The sequence below is a fragment of the Pteropus medius genome, unplaced genomic scaffold (assembly GCF_902729225.1).
Source record: "Pteropus medius unplaced genomic scaffold, Ma_sr-lr_union100, whole genome shotgun sequence".
NCBI lineage: Eukaryota > Metazoa > Chordata > Mammalia > Chiroptera > Pteropodidae > Pteropus > Pteropus medius.
In genome coordinates this window covers 2,530,360-2,555,546 of record NW_024354498.1, presented here as the reverse complement: position 1 = coordinate 2,555,546, position 25,187 = coordinate 2,530,360, and the positions used below count along the sequence as shown (strand labels likewise).

The following is a 25,187-nucleotide window of genomic DNA, read 5'->3' as shown; positions in this document are numbered from 1 at the left end:
TAATGAATTAATAGGTCAAGGCACTCAAAAGAATTTACATTTCAGAAGCTACTTCCACACTCTTCCAACTCCCCTGTTCCCACTCCCTGTTTATTGCACAGAAAAATGAGGAGTTAGAACTAACTGATTTCTAAGCTCCTTCCAAACACAGAAGTTGTCAGATCTGCTGTTTCTGGGGGATGCTCATGCCTTAGCCCAAAGGAAGGCTTGCCCCTGGGGGCAAGAGCTACTTCCTGGCAGTAGCTTCTTACCCCAATCCACATTTTCCTCAAATAACACTGTCATTTATTCTCTCTTCCTCCATGTTTAGGTAGATTCCCAAGTCGGCAGAGGAAAAAGCCCCCAAATATTCTTTTGGTTTGGGTTGTTAAGACTGGGATCCTGAAAGCGCCTAAAGGAGAGGTTGTCCCCTTGGCCATCACCACACCCAAAGTAAACCACGGTTTTGAACAATGCAATTCTTCAGAAAACCCCAGTCTACAGCCATGCCACCCTGAACCAGCTTGATCCCATCTGATCTCAGAAGCTAAGCAGGGTCGGGCCTGGTTAGTACTTGGATGGGAGACCACCTAGGAAGACCAGATGCTGTAGGTGTGAAAAATAGAAAATAAGGGATTGTAAGCTGACAAGGTCCTTGCAATCTGTGAGGTCAACCAAGGGTTGCCTCACCTAAAAAAAAAAAAAAAAAGAAAGAAAGAAAAAAAGAAAACCCCAGCACAGAGGCTCTTTCAGAGCAAGTCTGAAACTTTAAGTGTTTCCCCTGGATAGCAATAGCTGCTATTTATTGAGCAACTATTATATGCCAGACATACCCACTTGACTATATGTGCTATCTCATTTACCCCAATCCTAGCCCAATCTCCATTCCACAGATGCAGAATAAGTTCAGAGAGTACTGGTAATTTGCACTGATTCATACAGCTAATATTTTGGAGCTAGAATTAGAATAAGACTTCATCAATTGCTACAGTCCATCTGTTTTATGCTTTGCCATTAATTTTCAAATTATGTTCCAAGGAATCCTAAATATGCTTTCAAGATGTTCAAAACTGTTGATGGGCTTGGGAATAGGTGGGAAAAGAGAAGAGAGAGGCCATGAGCTCATCTCTATCCCTGTCCACGTCTTATTTGTCTCACTCACCCTTCTCCACCCAATTTTACCCCAGCAGACATTCTTTTAACTATTTTAAATATTGGGATTCTACATACTATTCCTAGCTTTTAAAAAAAAAGTTCAAAAACAATTGTACTAGGGTGTGCTTTCTCCAATGTCCTTCTGACACCGTTTTAGCAATAGCCTTTGTCCATTTATAACTAATTGACATTAGTTAATTCATTCCACAATTGAAGAATGATTAAAAAAAATCATTGTACATCTTTAACCACACTGTCTTAGTTACAGATTCAAAAATGCTGTGGTAGAAATTGATTATTCATAGGCTTGTAAGGCTGATTCATTAGAAAGGAAAAGGAGGTGTCTGGGCTATCACTGCTTGCTTTCTCTCTCAAAAAGAATTAGGTTTTGATGAGATGATCATCTGATGTGTGATGGCCCCTGGCCACACAAAACACATTCACTTTCACTTTTTTCCAAAAGGATCATTTTCTCAATCAGAGGAAATGGGATTGACTTTCAAAAAAGATTTGTTCACTCTTTTTTCTCATTTTTTAAACACCGACAGAATTTATAGGCTCATATTTTCTTTTCTATTAGGTATAACTGCAAGAAGCCTGAACAGAGATAAGTTAGTTTCAATTACATTTTTACTTCCTAAGGTAAAGTTCTTTTAAAAAAAAAAAGTACAAAGCTGTTCCCCAAAAGATTTCTTGTTTTGCTCATGGTATTCTTGGAGGTTCACCTTTGTTTGTATTTGTATGTGCATGTATACTCACAAACAGGCCAAGTACTCCCTGTGTGTAAGGGGGGGTCATAGGAAGATAGCATTCTCCAGGTATCTTAGAACAAAGGAAGCTATATTACCTTGGAACAAAGAACACTGTAAGTCACTTGGTACAAGAGGAAGCTGCCCTTGGGCAACCTATTTGTTCTGTCCACTCATTAAAAAGCAATAAACAATATTAGTCAAATGCCTCTCATGAGTAACTAGAGAAGGGAATCATATATGTTCAGATAGGGGTTGAATAAGCGCTTGGCAAAGAGATTATAAAACAGATTCCATCTTGGACTAGAAAATCAGAGTTTTAGAAATTTAGAGTCCCTCCCATCTTGGGATTCTGTGCTTCTGACTTAGAGATTTGGATCCAAAGGGAAGATGAGGCATTTAGCTCATGGTGATGGTTAGATGTGTCTGTCAGGAATGACTCTGATTCTTATATGTAGGAATGGATCTTTATCTAGAGTAGAAAGTTGTCAGAGGAGTTGAGGGGGACTGTGAGATACTTGGTCATAAAATGAAACTGAAAAAGTACACTCTTGGAGAGATAGGAATATGATATTATTTTCCTGGGAGAAGTGGCATGTTTGTTCATAGTGCAGTGGGTATTTTTTCTTGGTTATTTTCATTGATCTTCAAGGGAAAGAGGAAAGGAAAATGGTGGTGCCCTTGGGAGGAAAGGTCCACTAGAGAAGGGCACCCCCAATCCCTGGGAGAATCATAACAGGATCCCCCTAAGAGTCAGCCTAGCAGTACGTATATGTATGTCAGTGAGCAGAGAGCGTATCCAGGCCCAAGGAAGCTGCAAGCGCAGCACCCAGAAGAAGGGATACCAGAGAACTGAGAGAGCATGATGACAGGGTAGGAGGCTTTCAACACCAAGCAAAGGATGACACTTACCCAAAATAACCAGGAAAAGCCACTCTCTTCAATAGAAGGCTTACCATGTAATTGAAATAACATTAATCACCAATGCCAGTGAATGAGTACACACTAATGATGCATCTACTGGGCACAGTGCACAAGTTCTCTCCTTTCACCACGGACTGTCATATCATCTCATTTGACCCTCAATACAACCTCATGAGGGAGAGGAAATTAAGGTTCCCAGGGGTTCAGTAACTTGCTCAAGGTCACACAGCTAGGTGGTAGCACTACGACTGAACCTCATATGTGTCTGGATCTAAACTCATACTTTTCACACTTTTTCTACCACCCCTGAAATTAAAAGTTAGGAAGAAAAAGGTAAGTTTATGGTGATAGCCAAATTCATGTTGGAAACAAAACTATGTTATAGGATTTCCTTCTCTTTGCCATACAAGAAGTACTTCTAATGTTCTAAGAAAGTGTTCATACATTTAGCCAGGGGGGAGGAAAATAGGCCCTGTTCTTTGGTATTAATATATTTAAAAATTTATTTAAAAATACGTTCAATAAGTACAACTTATAATGAATAAACTTTCAAATAATTTCCTTTGCTTAACTCTGAATAGAGAATTGATTTTATCCCAAAAGGGAAAAAAAGCCAAATTAATCAAGAACCAACAACAACTTAATTTAATATGGTTTCCATTAGAATACAAAACACTCAAGTTGCCCACTTTTAAATTTAAGTGCAGATACGGTAGGAAAATATGTGAAGGGCGAAGCTGTTTAAGAGATCCTGGTTTCCATTAGAGTACAAAACACTCAAGTTGTCCACTTTTAAATTTAAGCGCAGATATGGTAGGAAAATATGTGAAGGGCAAAGCTGTTTAAGAGACCCTATCTTTGACAAGCTTTCAGTGGGCTGTGCTCTATTCTCAGTTCTTAATGCCAGTGTTCCCTCCTCATCTGAAGCTTTACTTTCTGCATTTCGGTTACCTGTAATCAACCACAGTCTGGAAATATTAAATGGAAAAACTCCAAAAATAAACAATTCATAAGTTTTTAATTGCATGCCGTTCTGAGTAGCATGATGAAATCTCACTCCATCCGCTCCATCCCATCTGGGATGTGAATCATTCCTTTGTTCAGCATCTCCACACTGTGTACACTACCCACCCATTAGTCACTTAGTAGCTGTCTAGGTTATCAGGTTGTCTGTCATGGTATCACATTGCTTGTGTTCAAGTCACCCTATTTTACAAAAATCGTGGAATGCGGCATTAAAGTCACCTGTGTGATCAAGGAAGGATTACAACCTCTGCAGCAACACTTTAATGAGTTAAAAGAGACAAAAACTTCTGATTACATTGTTCTTCCAAAACGTTTCAGGGAGGGAGGAACCTTCAACTACTGAAGGTTCCGAACCATTGATATCATCTGCTCCTTATCTCCAGCCATAGACATCATCATGGCTTGATCATCCAGGATCACCCAAAGCACATGATCCTCCTTCCTACGTATTGTCAGAAGGCCAATAGTAGCCTAACACTACGTCACAGTGCCTATGTCATGCCCCAAACTTCGTCCCATCATGTAGGCATTTTATCATCTCACATCATCACAAGAAAAAAAAGGGTGAGCACAGTACAATATTTTGAGAGTCACATTCACATAACTTTTATTATAGTATACTGTTAAAATTTTTCTATTTTATTATTAGTTATTGTTAGTCTCTTACTGTGCCTAATTTATAAATTAAACTTTATCATAAGTATGTATCGGAAAAGGCATAGTATATGTAGGGCTCGATACTATCCGTAGTGTCAGGCAACCACTGGAGATCTTGAAACATATCCCCTGCCGATAAGGAGGGACTACCGTATTTAGCTGCATGAGCCTGAATGAACTCTAGAGAGTTAGAAACTACATAAAACTCAGGTTTTCTACTCTGAGTGCTTCATACTATAGATGAGGAAATGAAGTCTCATCCATAGTAAATGACTTGCTGACCATCAAACAAATAGTGGAGAGCTATGACGGTCCTGTGTTTCACTCATTTAAATTTTAGGTGCCTTAGTTTTCTACTGTATAAAATGAAAGAATATGAATAGGAAATGACCTGATATTGTGGATGGAACCCTTGTCTTGGAGATCTATATCCTGGGTTTGAGCTCCCTTCTCCAATACCCACCCGCTGACCTTAGGCAAGTCCACACCTCTTGTTAAGTTTTCACAAATTTTAAATTTTAAATTAAAATTTCTGTCCAGGCTATATCACAGAGGTGTTGAGAGAAATAAGACAATGTACGTGCAAGTATTTTGAAAGCAGTGAAATATTTCAGAGGAGCAAAGGAATTACAATAATGATGATGATAATAATGATGATGATGAAGTCCTCTTGCACTCAAATTCTAGTTGGAAAGGAGAGCTTGCATTTGGAGGAAGTGGAAGAGATTATATTGGCAGAATGAGGGGCAAATTATGGAGACTCATAAATGACAAGATGTGAGTTTAAATGGATTTTTTAAGATAGAGTGCAATTGGTAGGATTGCCAAATAAAATACAGGATGTATTTTGTTTACAAAATCAGGCAGCCCTAACAATTGAGGGATTTCTGTGAAGGGTAGCAAGTGATGTATGAAAGCAATGGTTTGTGACTATTACAGGTATCAGGAAAGAGTGGAAGCAAGGAGCCTATCCTGGTTTGGGTTCCCCTAAAAACAGAGACTAAGAAAGAATTTAGGGATAGTAATTTATATGAGAGGTGAGGCCCTGAAAATTGGTGAGGAAGAAAGTGAGAGCCACTCTAATGGTACATTATGTAAGGCAGTGGTCCCCAACCTTTTTGGCACCAGACTGGTGCTCCTATGAGATTCTGATGCCTGATGATCTGAGGTGGAGCTGAGGTGGTGATGCTAGTGCTGGGGAGTGGCTACAAAAAACAGATGAAGTTTCACTTCTCTTGCCTGCCGCTCACCTCCTGCTGTGAAGCCCAGTTCCTAACAGGCCAAGGACCCTACCAGTCTGCAACCCCAGGGTTGGGGACCCCTAATATAAGTCATTACTGTAGGCTGGGAGGGCTGGATTCCACTGTTTTCAATGAAAGGCCTACACAATGTCTCCTAGGAGGGAGGCTAGGACATTTAGTCGCCAGCTCTCAGCCCTTTATTGATTAAGGGTTGCCCCTGGAAGGTGAAAGGGATCAGAACATGCCACCTCAATATATTCCACTTTGTCATTAGTATTATGGAGTGAAGACTCTTGAAAAACAACAGACACAGAAAAACTCTCTACCATCCCCTATTTGCCTAAAAGCAGGACATAAATTTCTGTTTGTGAAGGTTTGTTCCCCTCCCTTCCCTCATAAGAGGAAGGGCAGAACTACTCAATCACTGGAGACCACTCTAGACTTATCATCCCAGGGACAACACCAAGAGGAATCTGCATAATAAACCTTACTAAATAACCTTTATCTTCCACTAGTTTCCCCCATATATTTACCTTCCCACAATTTACTGCCCCTAGAAACTCAAAACCCTTTTCTCTTGTCTTGTCACTTCTCCACAGATTTATTGCCCTTAGTTAAAATGGTGTATAAGCCTCTAGATCTGACTGCCTCTTTGGGGTTTTGACTTCATTTTCTGTGAAACCTCTATACCATATAAAAGTAAAACATCAAATAAAACTTGTATGTCTTTTCTCCTGTTAATGTCATTTGTCAATTTAATCTGCAGGGTCCCAGCTACTAAACTAAGAGGGTAGAGGAAAAAGTTGTTCCATTCCTACAGGGAAGTAACATTCCCTACACATCTAAGCTGCATACTCCCTTGTGATGAGCAGTTTCCAAAAGCTTCAGAGAAAGTCAGAGGCAGTAAGGCTTGGAGCAGTTCAAGGTGGGATGTGTTGGCAGTAGTCTAATCCTATAAGGTACAGTAGCGCTACAGCTGAAATAGGAGGATAGAGAAAATGTGAAGCAGGACATCCAAAACATTTACAGAGACTACAAAGAGGTCATGGATGCAATGCAGAAGTCTTGAAGTCTTGAACTAGAATAAGTCATTCATTTGTTCCAAAAACATTTATTCAGTATTTAGTACATGGTAAGTATGCTTTAAACACTGGGAATCCAAAGGAGAATGATACAGTTTCTGTTTTCAAGGAAGTTTTAGTCTAGTAGGGAAAAAAAGTGAAAAACAAATACAGTAATTAGAATGTAGTATGTCAAGCATTATCACAGAGGTATATTTAGAATATTACCAAAATAAGAGCAAGTGCCCAGAAAAAAAAATACAGAAAGAGATTTTAAAGACTAATCAGTCATATTAGTTAAATGAATAGCTCTCTTCTATCTCTCACATCCAGCATCCAAATGTGAGTCGAAAATTTTGAATGAGGGTAACTGAGAACTGATAGAATCAGTAGAACTAAGAAATTGAGAAGATGAGCTTGTTTCATGGTGAATGATGAGTTATTTTTAGACTGTATTAAGTTGGAAGTGGTTAGGACTTGCAAAGATGTCTAGGAGGTCCTTGAAGATAAAGCGCTGATGTTTGGTTTAAAGGCCAGGGCTGGAAATCACCTGAGAATTTGGTAGGCTTGGAAGAGAGTGAGAGTCACTGGCAGAGTATGCTCAATAAGTGAAACACTGACGAGAGAATCAAGTTGGGGCCAAGGATGGTGCCTCACAGAGCACCTGTGACTAGAAATCAAGAGGAAAAAGAGGTGACATACAGACCAAGACAGAGGTGTCAGAGGTGGGCGGCAAGCCAAGAGAGGACTTTCAAGAGGGGGGCTGGCTGGAAAGGAAGTCAAACAAGGTTCATTGGTCATTTAGTAAACATCAAACTGATTTGATTGCATTAAATCCAAATGGACGTTTATAACCCACATATAAGTGATATCATGTGATTTTCAACTTTTTTTGTCTGGCTTATCTCAGCATGATTATCTAGAGATCCATCCATGTTGTTGCAAATGGCAGTATTTCATCTCTTATGGCTGAGTTATATTCCATTGTATATATGTACCACTGCTTCTTTAGCCAATCATCTACCGTAGGACACCTCGGTTGCTTTCATGTCCTGGCCACTGTGAGTAATGCTGCTATGAACATCAGTGTGCAGATATCTTTTGGTTACTAGTGGAGGGAGGAGGTAGACAGGGTAAAGGGGGTCAAATATAGGGTTTAGGGAGAGGGTGAAGTGGGTAAAGGGGATCAAATATATGGTAGCTGAAGAAAACTGGACTTTAGGTGGTAAACACACAATAGAATAAACAGATGTCAAATGATAATGTACACCTGACAATTATATAATTGTATTAACCAATGTTACCCTGATAAGCTTAATGAAAAATAAAATAAATCCAAATGGACAATAACTTAGTTGTAATGTATAGATGCCTATGGACAATTCAATTATTAGCCTTTTGCAGTCAAACAAAAGAAAGTTAGATATAGTGAAAATACATGACTGCTATCACTAGCATAAGCCACAGCCCACCAGAAGTTAGGCAAGTCTAGTGTGTCTCAGGGATATTTTTTCTGGGCCTGGGACAAATATTTCTTCTTTGAATCATCCCAGTAATCATGTCTGGTGGGGACTCTCATGCACTATCCAGATCCCCCTTCAATGAAAAACTTCTTGCTCCAAATGCTGAGAGTGCTATCCACAGGCAGCTTTCAATTGCCCCTTCAGGGGTTGCCTTAGCTACTGAGAGCCGCTAGGCCCCAGATCCTGACCTTCTGAAGGGGGATGCATTCCAATGACTAATGGAGATGAGGTATAGTATAAAGGCCTGGCAATCTAAGGCCAACAAGTACCTCTCCATGAAGTCACACATGGCTGTCATTGCCTACCTCCCAGCTACTCTTTGTCTGCCCAGTTCTGCTTCTTTTCCCTTCCACAGACACTGCTTAAGAAACCTCCTCAAAGTAAATTTCATCTCAGAACTTGCTTCCAAGGGAAACCACCCAGTGGCATTACCCAATCTACCTTTATCAGTTAAGTATCTGCAAGTAAAAGACAATTCTATCTCAACTGGCTTAAACAACAAGGAAATACTGATATCTCATATGACCCAAAGTCCTGAGGTAGGGCTGTTCAAGGGTTAGTTAATGCAGTGACTCACTAAAACCATCAAGTCTCCAAGGGTTCTCTCTTTCTGCTCTGCCATCCTCAGCATGGTGGCTTTATATGTCACCCTAGCATTCCTCACAATCACAAGATGCCATCACATGCAGGTGTGAAAATGTCCTGGAAAAGGAAAAGGACTGATACTTCTCAAATGAATCTTTTTTAAGAACAAGCCACCCTTTCTTAGAAACAATCTGGCTGATCTTCCTTCACTGGCCACACCTGGGGCTCTCACCTCCCTCCAAACCAGTGATTGGCAGGGGAATGGAATGGGTTATTTTGGCAGAAATCAATCAAAATTTTCTCCTAGGGGACATACCCCTAAACAAACAAACAAACACCAGTGTAACTACAATGCTACACCCCAGAATGCGTTTATTCAGCATTTTCCTTCCAAATAACTACTTTTACATAACTTAAAATCTAGGTTAGGTAGCTGGAGGGAACTGTTATTTTTATATAAAGCACCTGGATGGGCCTTCTGTGAATCTTCCTGCAAGGACAATGAAATGTTTTTTTTTTTTTTTTGCCAGCTGAGAGATGTGGTGTTATTTTCTAACCATCAGTGAGCCTACTATGCATTAGATATACATGCATTTTCACCAGAGCTTAAGTTCAGTGGAAAACAGCAGTACTTGCCATCCTGAACTGAGTTTAATGAATTTAGAAAAAATAGTTAAGAAGCACATTTTCAAATAAATCAGTCACAAAAGACAAACACTATATGATTCCACTTAAACCTAGAACAGTCAAATAGAATGTAGAATGCTGGTTGCCAGGAGCTGGGGGTAAAGGGGAATAGGAATTTATTGTTTAATGGGTATAGATTTAGTTTTGGAAGAAGAAAAAAGTTCTGGAGTTGGATGGTGTTGATAGTTGTACAACAACGTGAATGTACTTGGTGTCACTGAAGTATACATTTAAAAATAGTTAAGATGCGGAGTTCCGGTCATGATGGTGGGGTAGGTAAACACTGTGCATGCCTCCTTCCATGACCACATTAAAATTGCAGCTAAATTAAGAACCAGTCAACCTTGAGAATGATCTGAAGACTAGCTGAGCAGAACTCCTATAACTGGGGATATAAAAAGGAGACTGGTAAGAAGGGTGGGGACACAAAATGGGCTGGTCCCCCCACCCCCAACAAAGTGTAGTGGTCGAGCATGGGGGGCGGAATCTCAGCTGTGGAGCACCTCGCCCCAGGAGGAGTGAGGGGTCCCAGCCCCACATTAAAGCTCCCCAGCCCAGAGTTCCAGTGCCGAGAAGAGGAGTCCCCATAAAATCTGGCTGTGAAAATCAGTGGGGATTCCAGCAGTCCAGGTGAGACGGAGGGCAGCTGGAAATCCAGACACCTCCTTAAAGGGACAGCACACAGATTCACTCACTTCCAAGCACTTACTCTAGCCTCTGACGGAGGGACAGCAGCTTAGGAGGTGCCAGAGACATATAGGAAAAAACTGAGTTGGGTGGCTTCAGTGAGGGCTGGAAGGACAGCTGCCACTCTTTTTGTTGGGCCCTCCTCCTGCACAGCTTGCAGGTGAGCGCCTTTTTGCTTCTGTTGAACCCTCCCCACACATGGCCAAAACTAAATCTCCATCTGCTATGGCCTGGTGAGATCTGCTCACTCCACCCAGATGATTCCCTGAGACAGCCCCACCCAATTCACTCAGCAGGAGGGTCCCATGGTAGCAATCAACAGACCTCCACTCTTGCATCTCCAGAGACACTTTTGGTGGCAGGCAAACCAGCCCCAGTAATAGCCACAGTATTTCTTGAACAAATCTCGGGAAAATGCCACTGGAATCTTGATAGGGATTGCATTGATCTATCAATGGGTTTGAGGAGCATGGATATTTTAACAATATTAACTCTTCCAAATTAGGAAAACAACCCCATTAACAATTGCATCAAGAAAAAATACCTAGGGATAAATTTAACCACGGAGGTATAAGACATGTACTTGGAAAATTATAAGACCCTGAAGAAAGAAATAGAAGATACAAATAAATGAAAACATATACTGTGCTCAGGGGAAGGAAGAATTAACATTGTTAAAATGCTCATACTACCCAAAGCAATCTATAGATTCAGTGCAATTCTTATTAAAATACCAATGGCATTCTTCACAGAACTAGAACAAATAATCCTAAAATTTACATAGCACCACAAAAAACCATGAATAGTCACAGTAATCTTGCGAAAGAAGAACAAAGTGGGAGGTATCGTGCTGATATCAAACTATACTACAAGGCTATCGTAATCAAAACAGCATGGTACTGGCATAAAAACAGACACATATATCCCATATATCAGAACAGAGAGCTCAGAAATAAATCCCTACCTATATGGTTATTTAATCTATGACAAAGGTGGCAAAAATATACAGTGAAGAAAAGATAGTCTATTCAATAAATGGTGTTGAGATACTGGACAGATACATGCAAAACACTGAAACTAGACCATCTTCTTACACCTTATACAAGAATAAGCTCAAAATGGATTAAAGACTTACATGTAAAGCCTAAAACCCTAAAACTCCTAGAAGAAAACAGAAGCAGCAAACTCTCTGACATTGCTCTTAGTAATATTTTTTTTTCTGATCTATCTCCTTGGGTAAGGGAACAAAAGAAAAATAAACAAATAGGACTACATCAAACTAAAAAGTTTTTGCACAGCAAAGGAAACCATCGACACAACAAAAAGACAACCTACTGAATGGGAGAAGATATTTGCCAATGATACATCTGATAAGGAGTTAATATCCAAAATTTATAGAGTACTCATACAACTCAATACCAAAAAACAAACAATTCAATTAAAAAATGGGCAAAGAACCGAATAGCCTTTTCTCCAAAGAGGACATTCAGATGGCCAATAGACATATGAAAAGATGCTCAAGGCCACTAATCATCGGAGAAATGCAACTTAAAACCACAGTGAGCTATCACCTCACACTTGTCAGAATGGCTATCAATGAATAAACAAGTGCTGGCAAGGAGGTGGAGAAAAGGGAATCTCTGTACACTGTTGGCGGCATTGCAAATTGGTACAGCCACTCTGGAAAACAGTTTGGAGGTTCCTCAAAAAGTTAAAACTAGAACTACCTTATGACCCAGCAATTCCACTTCTGGATATTTGCCCAAAGAAAATGAAAACACTAATTTGAAAAGATATACGCACTCCTATATTTACTGCAGCGCTATTTACAATAGCCAAGGTATGGAAGCAACATTTGCAACACTGAACATGGATGGACCTAGAGGATATTATGCTAAGTGAAGTATGTCAGACAGAGAAAGACAAATACCATATGATTTCACTTATATGTGGAATCTAAGGAACAAAATAAGTGAACAAACAAATTGAAAACAGACTCACAGATACAGAGAACAAAGTGCTAACTGCCAGATTTAAAGGGGAACTGGGGTCCAGGTGAAAATAGTGAAGGGATTAAGAAGTACAAATTAGCAATTACAAAATAGTCACGGGGAATATAGTCAATAATATTATTCCCTATAGTTACTATAGGGAATATAGTCAATAATATTGTATTAACTATGTATAGCACCACCAGGTGGGTACTACACTAATCAGGGGGGTCACTTTGTAAATTATATAAATGTCTAACCACTATGCTGTACACCTGAAACTAATATAAAATAATATTGAGTGCAAACTCTAATTGAAAAGCAAAAATTAAAAAAAATAAAAAATTGTTCAGTATAAAAAGCAAAAACAGATTAAAATGGTAAACAGATTAAAATGGTAAATTTTTTATTATGTATATTTTACCACAAGAAGCGGCGTATCTCCAGAAAACACCTGTGGAAAGAAAACCCAACAGCTTGGGTTTGGCCAAAAAAAAAAAAAAAGTTTTACTAGAAAAGCCTAATCACTTATTGGAACTGCTTTAGCTTATAAACACCCACTGCAAGCATATTTTATTGTTATGTTTGTAAAATGGCTCTGAATATTTTTAAATGATTGTGGCTGTTAGCTCATCATGTAGCAAAATTAATTCTAAGGAAAGGTTTGATTTAAAATGGTTAATTATTCCTAAGTTATGTTCCATTATTTTAATAACAGACTCTATCCATCCTACTCAGAAGGTGAGTGGCTACTTATCTTATTTAAATCTTATTTATGTCCACATTCATGTTATTTTCTGATTTAGGTGAAAATAAACTGTGTTGGGGAAAAAAAGATCAAAATTAGATGGACATATTAATGTATTTTAACAGTTTGACTGGAAATTTCATAAATCTCATCCAAAGATGATACTATAAATTCCATCTTATCTCCTGCTCAGAAAAGAATACTCCACTGAAATATTTTTAGCTACTTAAAGCCAAAAAGGGTATATCTATTGATGTAGAGCAAATTTTGTCCTAGGAAGAGGCTGCATTAGGTAATATCTAAGGGCTTTTTCAACTCCATGATTCTATGATATGCTGAATCTTTGAAAATGACTCTCAGAGAGAGGAGGGCGATGTCAGCAAAATGGTAGTATAACAATTTCTAGTGCTCATCCCCTCCCAGAAATATCAATTTGAACAACTATCTGTACTCAAAAATACCTTCACAACTAAGGATCCCAGGTGAAGGATTACAGCATTTGAGGGAAGCATAGAAGAAATAAAAGATGCATTGAGGTGAGAAGGAAAGGTAGATTCACATCACTCCGTCATCCTTCCCTTAAGCCTAGGCAGCCCAGCGTGGAGAGAGAAACTCTCTACATGGGTGAGTGCCCAACTTCATCTCACCATGGGTGCCAGTGCCAGCCTGCCCCAGCAATAAGCCCATTTGGGTAGTAGGACGTGGCTCCCAGTGAACTCCAATGAACTTGACCCACCAAAGTGCCTACTGGCTCTAGCAGCCCCAGGTGGCTCCTGTGACACCAGGCTCCCAGGGGGCTCCCACAAACCCAGGCTCCCAGTCTACCTTAGCACAAGCCACCTCCAATGGTATTATGCTTCCAGAGAGCTCCCATGAAGCCAAACTCTTAGGACATCCCAGCATCAGCCGGCTCCCAAGGCCATGGGTTGGCCCCAGGCTCCCAATCAGGCTCCCAAAACCCAAGCTCCAGGTGATCATCTACAAATCCAGTCTTCCAGCTGGGCTCAGCATCAGGCCAATTACCATGGACCCAGGCTTTCATCCCACCCCAGCACAAGATTGGCTTCCTCAGACCTAGAGCCTAGAACAGCTCCTGTGGACCGAGGTTTCCAGCTGATCCCCATGGGCCCAGCTTCTAGGCCAGTTACCAGGAAACCAGGCTCCTGGATCATCCCAGTACCAAACTGGTCCTCAGGCACCAAGAACTAGGCCTGCCTCAGTGGTCCTGGTGCCTGGTTGGACCTTGTAGACCCAAGATCCAGGTATGCCTACACAGACCCAGGCCTCAGGCCCATCACTGCAGATTCAAATGTGAAGCTCACCCAGTAAATCTAGCTCCAGGCCCCTCATCTGCTGATCCAGGACCCAGACCTGCCCATCTAAGGACTCCAGCAGCAAACCTGACCACAGACACCACCAGATAGCCCACACAGAATCTCTGAACAGGCTGACTGGTGAAGGGTTTTGCCTGCCAAAGCCAGTCTCTAAAGATTGGAAAAGGTGCCTACTTCTTCAAATCTGCAGAGAGCAATGCAAAGCCACAAGGAAACATGATACCACCAAAGGAAACTAATAAACTCCAATGACTAACCCTAAAGAAAAGGAGATGTATGAACTGTCTAACAAAGAATTCAGAATAATTTTCTTAAAAAATTCAGTGAATGGCAAGAATACACAGTGGACAATTAAATAAAATTAGAAAAATATGTGAACAAAATGAGAAGTTCAACAAAGAAGTAGAAAGCATTAAAACAAATTAGGAAACCGATCAAGATGGCATAGAAGGTTGGTGCTATTCATGCTTCCTCTAGCGACGATACCAAATTATAACAAAACTACAGAGCAACCAGCATGCAGAGTCGCCTGAGGTCTGGCTGAACAGAAGCCCTACAACTAGGGATGAACATAAGAGGTCACCTCAAACTGGTAGGAAGGGCGGATATGTGAAATGACCCAGTCCCACAACTGCTTGTGATGATCCAGAATCGGGAGGGCTATCTTGACTGCAGAGCTCCCTCCCCAACCTGAGGAGTGAGGGGTCCCAGCCTCACACTGGGATCCCCAGTCCAGAGTTTCAGCACCGAGACTTTTCTCCACAATTTCCGGCTGTGAAAACCAATGGAGATTGTGGCTAAGTGAGCCAGAGACTGTGGGAGTTGCAGACGTTCCTCTTAAAGGGCCCGCACTGGTCTTACTTGCTGATGGACTCACTCGTTCTGAGCTCCAGCGCTGGGGCAGCTGCTCAAGGAGTGCCAGGGACACACGGGGAGACACTTAGTTGTCGGGCTTCAAGGTGAGGGCTGGAGGGGCGGCTTTCTTTTGGACAAAAGTGCTGGAAGTATCCACTGTTCCTTTGTTGAGCCCTCCCCTCTCCCAGCCTACAGATGCAGGTGGCTACCATATCTGAGTGTCCACCGATCTGAATAACACAGGTCCCTCCTCCAGGATTCCCTGAGACCCTGCCCCTCCCAACTTGTGGGCTCACTCAGGCCACTTTCAGTGGTTTATTCCATACAAATGGCCTATCTTGGCTCTTGGTCGCAGACTTTCCTAAAATCTCAAAGGCCTACAAAACCCAAAGGAGCAGCATCTGTCCTTGGCATGCCCATACCTCTTACTGAGCAGCCCTAAGCCTCACACTAGTAGCAGCCGGCCTCGGATCCTGGCTTGGACTCTCAAGGCACCTACAAGCCCAGCACAAATGGCAGTAGTAGGCTAGTAGATTTTGAACGACTGGCCATCATTAAAAAAAAAAAAAGAGGTCTGATTCATAGTATTTGCCAATTCCCATGGTCAAGTTCCATGGTCAATTCTCACTATGGTCAATTTTATGCTACGAACATAATGTCACTGAACACAGAGTAGAGGAAAGTTAAGCAAAACTGGCTCTGAAAGCACCGGCTCCAGTACATTACCAAGAAACCATCCTATTTGCTCATGGATAGAGCTAACTACCTCTTGTTAATGGCTAAGATTTCTTCCAAGCCAGGTTGGCAGATAGCAGGGTGGGTAGGTGGAAAAAATATTTGTATATAATAAAGTGTGCTATGGTTCAGTTGATTCTATAACAGTGAATGTTATAGACTGTGGTATTCCTTTTATATTGATCAGGAAATCTGTTAAGGTGTGCTAAAGAAAAATGAAAGGCTGAATAAAGACAGGCCTCAATGATGGAAAAATGTCGTCTAACCCAAAGAGTGGAATTTAACAGTTCAATGTTGGGTTTGCAGCTAAACTGATGAGGATCAGCCACTGATGTTGTGGACCTAATCTCTATTTTTTGTCTTATTTGTTTTTAGTTACAAACAATAATATAGGGTAATCCATTTTGTAGTATTATATGTAGACATATTTCACTGAGTGTTTAAGAAATAAAACATTCTATTCTTTAAAAAAAGGAAGGAAATAGCTCTCATTAGCACTGAATAGAGATATGTTTGAAGGAAATTTCAACATCACTATGATTCATACTAATAAATCAGTATTTTTCACATATACTATAAATTAAGACAGAGGCCGTTATTATGGAGTCAAATACCCTTCCTAAAGTTTTCTATATTGTTTATTTCCATTATCCCAACTCATAATATCTAATAGTATGACAGATGCTGCTCAGATAGTATTTTGGGAATGCAAGAATGAAATAAATAAATGATTGGGGATTGTCTTAGTCGATTTTTATAGCAATAAAGAGAATCACTAAATTCAGACTACTTGAAACACGATCCGTTTAGCAGGTTCTGTTGATGCCCATCTCTATCTTTTTGGTACCTGTCTTACTCCAAACAAATGAAATTATCTGCCTGAGAATTTCCTCCGGCCACAGGAGCATACCCAGCCCATTAAAGGGGCAGGCCAGAAATGGCAAGGAATTAACAGCCCTGGGAGCAGTTACCCACCAATGATTGAGAGTAGTGAATAAATATGTTTCCTTTCCCCTTGGGTGGGTGACTGAATTGTCCTTTATGCTGTCTTCCAGGGGTCCCCAGCATGACTGAGCCTCAGTTGCCTTTAGCAGTAATATGCTAATGAACATGCTTGTATTGGCTTCCATCTCTTCTCTGCCCCCACTCTCCTACTAGTGCTTCCTGAGATCATTTCCCAAATAAACTACCTGCACTGAAATTCTTGTCCTAAGGTCTGAAACATTAAACTAGAATTACCAGTAAGGGAGAAATGATCTCATAGGAATATGAGAACTGGCACTGGAATGAGTCTCATGGCAAATGAGTTTGGTATTGGGATCTCATGAGTATTCACTATGAGGTTCCGCCATTATATTAAACATGCTGGTTTTCTTTATGAGTCTCTTCTTTCCCCTCCAAACTCGTTTCTCAATCTCTGTTTTGCAGATCTTTTTTTCAACTTTGGAGCTCCTATTTATTCATAAATTTGAATTACTCATAATGTTGACTCACTCATGGCCTATCATAACCCTCCCACTTCTCTCTACTTCATGAATTTTCAGTTCCAGGCTTCACTGTTAATCATAGGAGTCTAATTTCATTTTTCAATTCAAATGGTAGAGAGTGAAAATCTAATATACTCAATCTTTGAGCAGAGCTAATTACAATAGATTAGTGATGCATAGTTAGGCATCATCAAATCCAGGACACTTATATGAGAGTGAAAGAGGCACTGTTAATAATTAAGCCAGGACAATAGGTATAAACCAGGGATGTTCTGGGCCAATTGGGATGTATGGTCACCTGGGCATATGATACTAATCAATTTATACTGGCTTCCCTAAGATCAGTTGCTTAGTAATTGTCAAATTAGCCATGACCTTTATGTGTGTGCAAGGATTGGGGGAGGGGGGTAGCTGGTATATGATCATTCATTAAAGAAACCAAGGATTTTCTAAGGAAATAAAAATATGGTCATTGTTAAGTTATAGAACAGCCATACTATAGGACTATAAGAACCATCATGGATCACGAATGATCCTCATACCAAACTTTGGGGACCACCGAAACAATCCACTCTTTGATGTAATATGAGAACACATTCTAGGCTGAAGATAACTTGGCAATGAATTCAACTGTAGCCTATTTTGTAAAGATACAAAGCCATTTGGTAAAACATCATTCCTCAACAAAACATTTCAAATCACTATTTATGAAATGGAAGCCTGTTTTATCCAGTCAATATTAGGATTGTTTAAAATAAGTAATACTGGGAGTCAATGATATCTCAAATTGACATTATTGGTTAAGATATAATTGAAATTAAAACATTCAGAAAAGTATTCATCGCTGTCTCAGATACAGGGAATGGGAAGAGAAGTCTTTGATACTACCAAGGGAGCAAATGACTTCTTTAGTATCTCATGTCTCTGAAAATTAAAGTGAAGTTTGTCTGACCATTGTTCTGCAATATATTATGAAAGACTTCTCTTTCTAGGTTGATCTTGTAAGTATAGTTTCTATAACTATTTTAATAAGATTGTAGAGAATATCCATTTCTTTCTACGGAGTTTCAGATAGACAAGGTAACCAAGCTTTTTTTCTACTACAGGTTAACAAAAGATAAGCTTTCAGTAATTCTCTGGGTATGTAGAGCAAGGAATGGATGAGGCAGCAGTCAGGAGTCCTAGGTTCAAGTTTTTTCTCAGCTACTACTGTCTCTAAATTTGTTTGTTCATCTGCAAAATGAGAAGATTGAGCTAGATCAGACTTTCCAACTGGGCTCTGCTGGCCTACAGAGTTCCATGTATCTGAATGGGTGAAAATTTTCAGGTTTCCAATATGTTTCAACTAGATGATGGGTTTGATGTGCTCCATGCCCATGATTTCAGTAACCCTAAGCTGATTAACTTCTAAATTTACATCTCCAAATCAGATGCCTCCTCTGAGCATCCAGTTGCCTACTCAACATCTCCACTGGATGTTCAAAAGCCTCTTAAACTCAACATGACCAAGATCAAATGGCTTCTTGCTATGTTCTTTCATATTTTATGAATTTGACCTTTTAATATCCATTGAATTATTTCATTTCTCTTCATTTACCCTGCAACCAACCTAGTCCAAACTGCTGTCATCTTGCCTGGATCATGGTAACAGTTTTCTAACTGGTCTTTCTGCTTCTTTTCTGAACCACCACACCCTTTCAATTTATTCTCCATATTTAAAGCAGAATGATCATTTTTAAAGCTAAATCTGACCTTGTTACCCCCTTTATTAAAATATTCCAGTAGGTCACCACTGTTTGTAGGATAAAAAACCAAACTCCTTTACATGACTTATATATCTGGTATTTTTCCTTCCTCTTGTTTTCTAGCCCCATCTCATCTTATATTCTCTCCATTGGGCTTCAGCTACCTGAGTCTTCCTTTCAAGTACTTTGTACACACCACAGTCACTTCTGCCACAGGATCTTTGCATATGTTATCTTCATTTGAAATACTCTTTTTGCTCCATCCAATCTCTAAACCCCTTGTTGCATTAATTCCTACTTATCATTTAAATAGTCATTCAAGGGTTGGTTCCTCAGGAAAAATATGCACAATCTTTATTTTGGGTCATATTCTGTTATTTGCACTTTTATAACCACACTATTTTCTTTCTTAACACCCAGTCAACTCATTTGTCTTATTATTTTATTAATAAATGAATTCTCCAATAGTTCTAACTCTGTGAGGATGAGTCTATGGTATATTATATTTTCCAAAGATGTTTGCAATAATATCTCCTATCCCACATGGTTTTCTACAATGTGTCCTTCTGACTTCCCCATCAAGAGGTGAAGTTTAATTTCTCTCCCTTTCAATGGGAGCAGGCCTATGGTTGCTTTGGCCAGTAGAGTACTTCAGAAGTGACACTGAGTGACTTCTAGGCTAAGTCAGAAAAGGCAATGCAACTTCCTCCTTGTTCACTGGAAAGCTTTACTTTGAATCCTAAGGCACCATGTAAAAAGTCCAACTATTCTGAGGCTCCTGTGCTATAAAGAAGCCAAGCCACATGGAAAGGCCACATAATAGGTGTTCCGGTTGGCAGTTCTAGTCTTCATATCTTTCCAGCCAGATGGCAGACATATGAGCAAAAATGTTTTTGATGATTCCAATCTTAGCCATCAATTTGCTCCCAGCCATTGAGACTGCCCAGCTGAGTTCCCAGATATCATGAAGCAAAGACAAGCTACCTCTGCTTCACTCTTATCAGAATCCCTGACCCACAGAATCCATGAGCATAATAAAATGGTTACTTTAAGCTGCTAAATTTTGATGTATTACTCAGTATAAGCAAATGAAGCAGAGAGTCATGTTTGTCTTTCTTATAGAGGTATCTCAATTGCCTAACACAATGTCAGTGATACCTAGTTGGTACTCAATATATTTATGGAAAGAATAAATAAATTTTCATGCCTTTGCTTTAGTTATCCTCCCAATACCTTGCAGAAAGTACTTTTCCCACTTCTCTTGTGAAATCGTACACAGCTTTCAGTGGCCAATTGTGGAACTTTTATAATGTTTGTAGTGAGTTCTGTATAAATCAATATAAAATCTCATGAAAAACAATGAGCCATCAAACTGCAACATTTTCACAAATTCATTTAACTGAGCTCTTTTCAAGTTTACTACAATTATTGTTGCATCTTTGTTTACTAACTGGTTTCTTTACCTGCCTATCCATCTCCTTATCTCAATCAAGGACTTAGTGGTTTTAAAGTGATGGTGGCAAGATCACTATCCTTATGTGCTGAGAGCATTGAGAATTTGACTTCAAGAGTTGACTATATCAGAAGGAAATTAAGTTGCGGAAACTGGGAAATCTAGTGAAGATGCAGAAGGAAGCATCTAACAAAAAGTAGAAATATCTAGCACAGTTTCCATTTTCTGACAGTTCTCTGTCTGATACAATTCTTGGTATAGGAGTAGGCCCACGAAATAGACTTTCAAAATGAGACTCTTTGGGGTTAAACACAATTATGACTTCCTTGTGGATGAAAAATGGGATATGAGTAAGACACGATCCTAGTAATCCTAGTAGACCATGACATCATCCATAACTTGAATGAAGGAAAATCTGTTGCCAGTTGAAGTGATATACTTCGTGCCATGTTTATGATGATATAAATTAACATAGACATTTCGTGTTAGATGTTTTAAATGAGCCTTTAGCTTGTGCTGCATTAAAACAATTAATTCATGGCTTCTTGCTTTTTTTCTTTAACTTTGTAGCCAAATGCTTTGGGTAGCAGATAATGGCATAGAGAGGGACACATTGTTATTCTCTTAACATTTAAGGGCTTATTTCTAAGGGCTTGTCTTTATTTTCACTCTAACAGAAGACCAGGCCCCTATATCACACACGTGAGCTAGAAGTACATAAGAGTAGCAAAAAAGAATGTACTACAGAATCATAAAAGCCTTTGTTCAAAACCCCAAATTTTAGAATCACATAGCATTCAAGAAATATTTTTAACCTATACATTTTTTAGGACAGGAATGTAGAGTGAAAAGAAGATTCTTAATCTTAATGCTGTGGAACATCTATTTTTAAGAACTATATCCTATATGTGGTCCTGGAAAGATGAAATAGGTACATATTTCCCAAATAATAAGACACATTGACCCAGTGGATATAATTGTTCACAATAGAAGAGTTAAATATTTGGACATACCCACAGTCTTGAGCATCTGGGAGAATGACAACCTTTATATCAGGAATGGAGTGTTTCTATTCAACACTGGGCCTCAGAAACCATCAATTCTGAGTCATGATAAATGACTTCACTTTTACTGCAAAATGACTCATAAACAACTTAGAGCCCACGAGATTGTTTCACAAGCTATATTAAATTTATTTGGCTATCTTCCTTATTTAAAAATCAATATCCATATGGACCTTTAGACATATTACCTTCCAGAACAGGTAATATCAGCAAGCAGTCCATGAAATTGAAATGTCTGTAAGCTACTTTGTTATTACACAGCAGATGTTGTTGTTACTGTGGCCTCAATTTTTGTTAAACTGTAACTGCCTCTAGTTTCCTTATTCCCCTTTTGACAATCGGGCGTTGACAGGTGTGCTGGGTTGGAAGAATCACATAAAAAGTCTCACAAGACCATTTTTAGATTATTCCCTAATTTAATTTAATAGAAGCTGAGGGTGCAGTATAGAAATTTATTTTGCGTGCTGTAATATTAAATATTTACGTGTGCAGGACCCTTCTATGCCTGAGATGAGAACAGCAGTAAGAATTTCCTATTTATCCACTGTCTTCAAGGTTAATGAGAAAGGAGAAATAAAAGGAAAATTGTCTCTAGGTTTGCCAAAGGTAAAGAAACAATTAAAGTCAAAACTCACATTATGAGATTTACAAATATGAAAAAGACTAACAAGACCTAGTGTTGCCAAGGGTGAGAGGAAATGGACAGTTGTCCTTCCAGAGAGTATCTGATGTACCAAACCAATTTTTAGTATTTTATCTTACAGAAATAATCACGTAGGTATAATAGGTCCAAGGATATTCATTAAACAATGGAAGGGGAATGGAAACATTGTCAATATTTATCAATAGGGCACCAGTCAAGTAAAATATAGTTTATGTCCTAGTTTGGTTACTCCAGATTTGTGTGGTAGCCACCAGTCACATGTAACTAATGAATACTTGAAATATGGCTAGATACACACCTGATTTCAAAGATGCAATATGAATAAAGAATGTAAAATATCTCATTAATGACTTTTAATTCCATTGAAATGATCATTTTTATATATTAGATAAAATAAAACATTATTAATTTCATCTGTTTCTTTTTACCTTTTTAATATGACTACTAGAAAATTTTAACTCATATATATAGCTCATATTTGTGGCTTGTATTATATTCCTAGGGATAGCACTGTTCTAGAAGCAAAGTTTGAGACAAAGATTTATACGCAAGTAATTTATTAAGAAAGTGCTTCTAGGAGAAACTGGTAAAAGAGCAAGAAAAGCAGGATAGAGAATCAGAGAAAGCTGAGCATGGATGTGATTGAGAATAAGTCTCAGTCTCAGCCTGATCCTGAAGGGAGCTCTGGAGCATATATTACATCTCAGAGTTTGTCTCACCTTGAGGCAAGGGAGCTGGGCTTCCAAACCCCTACATCAGTCAGGCCTTGGCTGTGGGGCCACCCTAAGGGCACTGACGATATCAGCTACATTTTATACAATGGAATTCTGTGGAATAATTTTGTAGATTTAGATTTTATACATAGGAAATGCCAGTTAACACAGAGTGGCATATTAAAAGCATGTTACCACACACCATATATAGTATAATCCCATGTATAAAAATTGTATACATATTCATATCTGCACAGAAAGATGTTTGGAAAGATCTTCCACCAAAACATTAATATATTTTAAGTCTGAGTTGTGATATTTCACTGACTAGTATTTTATTTATTTTTTTTATTTTTAAGCAATGTATATGTTTCATGTATTAGAAAAACAATAAAGCTATTGACTGCATTCATAAAGTGAAAGTGATAAGTAAAACTTAAGATCTCACATATGAGAACCTATGAAATTTTACTGAATTCCATGCCTTGGTTATCCATGACATTTTTGTGATACCTGGAATGCACTTGGTGATGTGATCATGCTTGACAGTCATCAGGTATGTATTTAAATGGTCAGATAGCCAGCATCTGCTCTGGTTGACCAATGGATACTGTGCTAGTCAGTCACTTGATGAAAAGAACCATTAAGACATAAATGTATATGGTCAAATCAGCCCCGAGATTACTAGAGGATAAAAAAAGATGCTGGATCACAGGACCAAAGGTTCAATGCAACCTAAATTAATATAAACAAACATCCTGAGTGATTGCAGAACAAAATATCAACATTTTAAATAAAGATAGGATTAGTAATTGCGCCTAGCAGAGCCATATTGAAGCCTCCGGAGTGTGCAAAAAAAAAAAAAAAAAGAAAAATCAGTGATACTTATCCCATCTTTACTAAAAATGTCTATAATTTTGTTCATAATGAATTTTGCATTAATTTTGATTTTCAAGCTATTGCATTAAAATATTTACTTTGATTACTGAGATTTTTGGTGCCCTCATGAATTTTGTACCCTAGACAAGTGCCTCACTTGCCTCACTAGTCCAGCCTTGACTTGGAGGTGTCTTCTAAAACAACCTTAGTCTAACTGATCATTCGGCACATAAAACCATCATCTGCATATTACTTTTGAGAAATGGCTGCCAGGGTGACATCTAAAAAGCCTTTCTGTAAACCCTTCTTTTCATTAATGGCAATCCAGCACTGTCTTTACCTAAATTACAGGAAAAAGAAAAGACAAAGATATTTTAAATTCAGAAGTCTCCACAGGCATTTGAACAATGCCATGTATGTTTCGTTATGATGTTGCACCTAGCACAGCCATATTGAAGCCTTGGTTATCCATGACACAAGGATTTCAGATCCATTTGGGAACTGTTGACAGAGAAGTAAATAATTTGACTGTGTTGAAGATGTGCTAACATTTATATGTATGTTAATACAAAGAAAACAAAAGTAAAAACACTAAGAAAAAATTGTTCATACAGACACAAAAGTGATTATTAAGAAGAAAACTCATAGGTCAGGATTATAGAGAAATAACCTGCAGCAAAAGATCTTTGGCAGAATTTCCAACATTCATTCTTGGCTTCATGGGGTCTTGCATTAAGGTTGATGGAAACATATGTGCAGGATTCTGTTGCAGTGTATTTTGATGTTATTTAGCAGTTTGTTTGCTCTCAGATACTTAGCTTAGTTGAGAGCATAGTATGTTGAAAACATGAATATGTTGCAAATTGCTGACCTCATCTCTTTCTCATTCAATCTCACAAATACCTCTTTCATAAAACTCTGTCCTTAAACGTTTAGTTGACACTATGAGTGGTAAAACTAGAAAGATTGAGAATAAAAGTTGTTTCTTGGTAGTGGTTTTCTCCTGAAAGCTTTGTGTTAAACTGCGTATGCAGTTACATACTTATTATTATCCCAATGTTTTTATGATACTGTGGTGTTTAATTTTTCCTCCTAACTTTATAGAACTGCGTATTTTCAAATTGTATTTCTGGTGTACATCCTAGACCTTACAAAGAATCTTTATGCCAAAAAAATAGTGATTTATACTCTTGTTGAGAAATAAAATTTCAAATAGAATTGATTAGCTATCTATGAAGCAGTTCA

At 38.9% G+C, this 25,187-nt stretch overlaps 1 pseudogene; it reads left to right on the top strand.

Annotated features, from left to right (window-relative positions):
• The first annotated feature begins 475 nt into the window (after positions 1-475).
• On the top strand, positions 476-594 carry LOC120594342 (uncharacterized; annotated as a pseudogene).
• The last annotated feature ends 24,593 nt before the right edge of the window (positions 595-25,187 follow it).